Below are 6455 nucleotides of genomic sequence, written 5' to 3'. Positions count from 1 at the left end.
CTCCTCAAGCTATACCTCAATCGATCGGGAGCTAGCTTACCAAAAATAAGATCGGTTTGGTGGTAACTGCTCGACTACTCCACATTGGATGGCCCATCCGATCATCCCGTCGCTGTTATTTTTACCTTACTATCATATGCAAGTTACCGTAATGATGGTGCAATCCTATACTCTGTACTCGTCACAAAGTCTAATTCCAATGTTTCCCTTGAAAGTTTAACTTGAGACGGCATGTGTGTTAAAGAAACATAAAAATATATACGGTCTTGCCCACATCTTCAGCACCAAATCAGAGCATGTACTAAGTAACAACGCATGTGGAGGTATCTAAAAGAAAAACTGTGTCAACACCAAGCAGAGGAGAAGCATGATGGATGGAATTGATCTGGGCTTGCGTAGTCGGCTAACCTTAACTGCTTCGAATGAACTTGCATCCTTGCGATTACAGTTGCAGAATGTTAGTATGTCTTGGGCTTCCGACGTGAAGACCTTACATAATGGCGCCGCCTTCTCCACCAAGGGCGCCTACGAGCACTGGCTTCTCAGCTGGCCGACCCTACACTTGCTCATATTTGGGACTCTCGCGTCCCTAGCCGAGCGAGGGTGTTCGGCTGGATCTTCTGCCTCGACCGGCTCAACACTGGGGTAAACATTCACCGCAAGACCCTCATCGTCATGCGGCATTGATTGGTCCACAAATAACCTTTGAAAGTGACCACTCGGAGTTCACCATCAACTATTTCAAAAAGGGAAAACATTCACAGAATTTCTAAAAACTTCAATTCTTTAAAAAGTTAAATTGTTTTGAGAAAAATCATGAAATTTTTAAAAAATCAAAAATTTCTTAAAAAACCAGAAATTTTAAAAAAGTTCACAATTTTGAAAAATTTCAAGACTTGTAAAGTTCATAATTGGGAAAAGTTTGCAAAAATGAAAAGAAATCCACGAATTTGAAAAAAAGTAACAAATGATTTGAAAAAATTCGTAAGTTTGGATTTTTCTATAAATTTCAGAAACATTCACAAATTCAAGGAAAAGTTCACAGATTTGAAATGAAAATTTGACAAATACTAAAAAATCTTTCCAAATTTTCATAATTCATGAAATTGGGAAAAGTTCTCAAATTTGATAAAATAATAAAAAAGAGAAATAAAACGAAACAAAATATGACAACAAAATGATAAAAACCAATGAAAAAAGAAACCTGCATCTGACAGCACATCGAGATATCAGTTTACTAGAGGGGGTGTGCGCCAATTCAAAATACACTCTATCCGGCGCTTAACGCACCAAATAGGACTTGGGATTTCTCTTTACCATATTTTGAATAAGCAATGACAGTTATTGGCAGCAACTAACGAAGGAGCGCTTTTTCGAGAGCCTCCCCAAGGATCACTGGGACGGCCTCAGAGCGCGTCATTTGACGCGCTCTCAGCCGCCGTCACTTGTCGCGCTCTGGAAACTCCCTTCGGATTTTTTTTGTTTCTCCGCGCTCGTCTTTGGCTTTTTCGATGTTTTTTTTTTGAATCTATTTTTCAGTTTTTCACTAGTCTTTCTTAGCTTTTGGACCAAAAAAATTCTGCGCAAATAACGCATCTTTTGCTTCCGCGAGCGTACCTCTCTGAAAAAATAAAGTGTTTTCTCTCCTTTTTTTCATTCACAAGAGGCAATGTTTTGCTTCCACGGGTTGCATGGATTTTTTTTCCGCGAGAGGCACGGGTGCCTCACGGAAATGAGAAAAAACACGTTTTTTCCTTCCGCGAGAGGCACGATCATACCTCTCGTAAACAAAAAAATGCAGTTTCTTTTTTTCCCTTTCCGCTTCCTCGAGAGCAAGAATTTGCTTCCGCGATAGGTGCGGCCGTGTCACTCAGAAATGGAAAAATAAACGTGTTTGTTTCCCTTCCACGAAAGGCACGGCTTTGCTTCTGCTACAGGGATGAATTTCTTTCCGCGAGAGGCATGGATGTGCCCTCGGAAACAAAAAAATGTGTTTTCTTTTTTTTTTCTGTGCGAGGCACGGGTTTACTTCTCGTGGAGGCACGTATATTCTTCCGCAAGAGGCACAATCATGCCTCTTTAGGAAAGACAAAAAAACGTACTGCCGGTTCAGAGTTTTGTCTAATTTTTTTGTTCAAATTAGTTTGTCAAGACCTATCAACATGATATCTAGTTTTGAAGACCTCGACACGATTGCGACAAGTGGCGCACTGCATATGCGCCACTTCTCACAACCTTGGGAGGTAAGAGTGCCTTCGCAGAGAGTGCTCCTTAATTACTGATTTTGATAGTTATTAGTCCATGTAATGGGCTTTTTAAAACATGCTAGATGGGCTGATATCAGGCCACGATGTATGAAATGAGAAAAGGTGGACGCTATGGCATTGGGTTCATTGACCCAAACACCATTAATGAATACACATGGAAAATAGATGCACGTCATCAAAAGGCCGTAGAGGACAGCATGCTAGAGTTCTTGAAGCGCCTCAAATACAATGAAGATATACTACTTCCTTACAACTTCCAGTGAGTCACACTGTCTTGTACTACAAATTCTCTATTTTTGCCTACTAGCTAGCTACATGTTTTTGCTTACATATGCCCGCTTAATTAAGACATGCAAACGTGTGTGCATGCAGATTTCACTGGGTCTTGTGTATCATTAAAGTTGACGCCGGAACAGTTGAAATACTGGACTCACTAATCAAAGAATAAACTGACTATAACATCTTGTTTGGGATAGTCAACAGGTAATTTCAATCATTATTAACTATATATCTCGGCCTATTTAGTTCGTCATTTCATGATATGAACTATTTAATAACCCCTTTATTCATTTTCTTTGTCGGCGGGCAGGGCTTGGGCAAGGTTCATCAGCGTCACGGAAGGCGAATGGAAAGAAAAGCGTAACTGGGGAAGACCCAAGGTAAGTAATTAAGTAGTACTAGCTAGCTAGCTGCCTGCCATCTCTTTAATTATCATGCTTGACTAATTATTATCTGATCAAATTCCATTCTCGTAAAGGCCCTGAAGCAGGCGCAGGGGACTGATCTGTGTGCATTTTGCGTTTGCGAGAACATTCGCATGATGGCGTCCGAAAGGAGCAAATCTCAAAGACAGAAATGGGTACGCTTGTCAAAACACTATTCACAATTTTTACACCATTATCGATATCTAGTCACACAACTAATACACATACATATTGATCTCCTTCTTAACAGCTCAGAGAGGTGCGGGCGAAGCTCCTAGAAACGGAGCGCGTAGAAGCACTTCAAGAGGAAATAGCGGTACTTTTGCTCGACCAGGTCATAAATCCGAAGGGAGAATACTATTACCCGCTACCGCCCCCATGAAAACCACTTCCAATTGTCATCGTGCTCCGAAGGCACTAATTAGGCTAATGCCACTGGCTCCGAAGGCAACATGCATATGTAGGAGAAATTGTATATAGCTATACATGTGTGTATATGTGAATTAATTAATATGATGGTTTGTGAGACATTGATGATATATATATGCATGATTTGTTCTACTAGAAATTCTATATATATATATATATATATGCATAACGTGTACAATGTGTAGTATCGTAAAATACCAGCAAACGTAAAAGAATTAAAATGGAAACACAAAATTAAATGAAAAAGAAATCATAAAACTAAAAAACCCCAAACCTTATAGTACCGGTTGGTCTTACCAACCGGTACTAAAGGGCTCCAGGCCCCTGGAGCTGGCTCGTGCCACGTGGTTTCCCTTTAGCACCGGTTCGTGCTGAACCGGTACTAAAGGGGGGGCCTTTAGTGCCCACACTTTACTGCCGGTTATGGAACCGGCACTAAAGGGCCTTACGAACCGGTGTTATTGCCCGGTTCTGCACTAGTGAGGGGGCGTGGCAACGGGCGCGGTTGGGTTACCCACGTCCGTATTAATGGGAATCCCGGAATAAGGGGAACACGATCTCTGCTTCGACAAGACGTGCCAAGGAAACCGCCTCGCTAAACGCGCTGAGGTGGAATAATAAAAACAATTCGAGTAAAGGCTTGGTAGTGGTGTGACGTCATGTCACGAAATACGTCAGCAGATTGAACTTGTGTAAATATTATTCTCTCTACGGTGGTATGTGGAAATTATTTTGCAGAGCCGAACACTATCCTGGTGTTCACAATCTTCTATGAATTATTCGGAGGGACAACCCGCCTTGCAATGCCGAAGACAACATGCGTGCCGGACTCGTCGTCATTGAAGCCTGGTTCAGGGGCTACTGAGGGAGTCCTGGATTAGGGGGTGTCCGGATAGCCGGACTATCATCATCGGCCGGACTCCAAGACTATGAAGATACAGGATTGAAGACTTCGTCCCGTGTCCGGATGGGACTTTCCCTGGCGTGGAAGGCAAGCTTGGCGATACGGATATGTAGATCTCCTACCATTGTAACCGACTCTGTGTAACCCTAGCCCTCTCCGGTGTCTATATAAACCGAATGGCTTTAGTCCGTAGGACGAAGAACAATCATACCATAGGCTAGCTTCTAGGGTTTAGCCTCCTTGATTTCGTGGTAGATCTACTCTTGTAACACACATCATCAATATTAATCAAGCAGGGATATGATTTAAATCAACACTTTTCTTTCATGGTATTCATTAATTTTGTAGTTCGAGAGACTGGGATATGATTTTACTCTTTAGATAATAATATATTTGCACTCTAGTTACAAGGCAGGAAGTGGGCAGTGAACGTACATGACAAAGGAGTGCGGGTTAACTCGAGGACAGAAAGTATCCTTGTTTTGTCTACTTACTGCTAAGACGAGTGTGCTGTAAACATATCCACGGCTCCACCCCATCCTTGGTATAATCTTCCCATTTTCATTTACCCTGATTGTTCAGTCGTCCCACATAGATTCCTATGTGTGGTTGCCCTATAAATTAGGGCGTCCTAGACTGGGTTAAACCCTGGTGTAAACTAACGTCCAATGGCTTCTCCCGTCTTCTTGTGCATCCTCCTGGTCATAATTGGCAGCTACCTTTCCATTCCTGCTGCAGGCGACGGTAAGCAAAGCTTCCTTGTGGTGTCAACCAGATCATTTCAGACAGAAGATGTCTGCTCCACATTGACAGGTACGTACGGCGGTACATGAATTGAGCATGGCATAATTTTCGATCTGCATGTTGGGAACAGTATGACACTCGGATGCTTCAGTGTCGTCGAGGCCAAACCGCGACGCTGCACCGCTGGTGCACAGGCACGGACCCTGCGCGAAGTCGCAGTCCACCGACAAGCCATCTTTCGCGGAGGCGCTTCACAGAAGCCGCGTCCGCGCAGACTACATCATGAGCAGATCGCCGAGGGGCTCCACCATGCCGTACGAGGGCAAGGTGAGCATCCCGGCGTACCTGGGCACCTCCGTCCACTCGCAGGAGTACGTGGTCACGTTGGGCCTGGGCACGCCGGCCGTGGAGCAGGTCGTCCTCCTGGACACCGGCAGCGACCTGTCGTGGGTGCAGTGCGCGCCATGCAACTCCAGCGACTGCTACCCTCAGAAGGATCCCTTGTTCGACCCGCGCAAGTCCTCAACCTACGATCCCATCGCCTGCGGCTCTGACGTCTGCAAGATCCTCCAGTCCGACCACCACTTGAACATTGGTTGCAGCATGAACGGCAATGGCACCGAGTCCCAGTGTGGGTATCGAGTCGAGTACGGAGGAGGGTCAAAGACCAGTGGCGTGTACAGCAACGAAGCGCTCACGCTGGCGCCCGGCGTCGTCATCAAGGACTTCCATTTCGGCTGCGGATACAAGCAGGGTGGCCCGAATGACAAGTTCGACGGCCTTCTCGGACTCGGCCGCGCGCCCGAGTCGCTCCCGGTTCAGAGCTCCGCAATCTACGGTGGCTCTTTCTCCTACTGCCTTCCACCGGCGAGCAGCGGCACCGGGTTCCTCGTTCTTGGTGCGCCCAGCAACACCTCGGCCTTCTCATTCACGCCCATGACCCCCTTCACGGATTACGCCACGCCCTACGTGGTGCAGCTCACCGGTATCAGCGTAGGCGGGAAGCAACTCGGCATCCCACGGAAGGCGTTCGAGGGGGGCATGATGGTAGACTGCGGCAATATCATCACACAGCTACCAACGACGCCCCACGCGAAACTGCAGTCCGCGTTCCGGGCGGCCATGGCGGCTTACCCGCTAGTCCCAAGCGGCCCGGGCGAGACATGCTACAACTTCACCGGATACAGCAATGTCACCGTGCCCAAGGTCGCTCTCACGTTCAGCGGCGGCGTCACGGTCGACCTCGATGTGCCCAACGGGGTTCTGTTGGACGGTTGTCTGGCCTTTGCCGAGTCCGGGCCAGATGGTTACGGCGGGAACATCGGCAATGTCCAAATGAGAACGTTGGAGATGTTGTACGACGTTAGGGGTGGTAGACTCGGATTCCGGGCAGGTGCCTGCAGTTGA

The 6455-nt window shown here is 46.2% G+C and overlaps 1 pseudogene; it reads left to right on the top strand.

The window, feature by feature from the left end:
* The first annotated feature begins 4972 nt into the window (after positions 1 to 4972).
* LOC119284009 lies at positions 4973 to 6455 on the top strand (annotated as a pseudogene).

Source organism: Triticum dicoccoides, chromosome 4A (genome assembly GCF_002162155.2).
Source record: "Triticum dicoccoides isolate Atlit2015 ecotype Zavitan chromosome 4A, WEW_v2.0, whole genome shotgun sequence".
NCBI classification, from domain to species: Eukaryota; Viridiplantae; Streptophyta; class Magnoliopsida; order Poales; family Poaceae; genus Triticum; species Triticum dicoccoides.
Note: the sequence above shows the minus strand (reverse complement) of the source record. Positions and strands in the feature narration are given on the sequence as shown.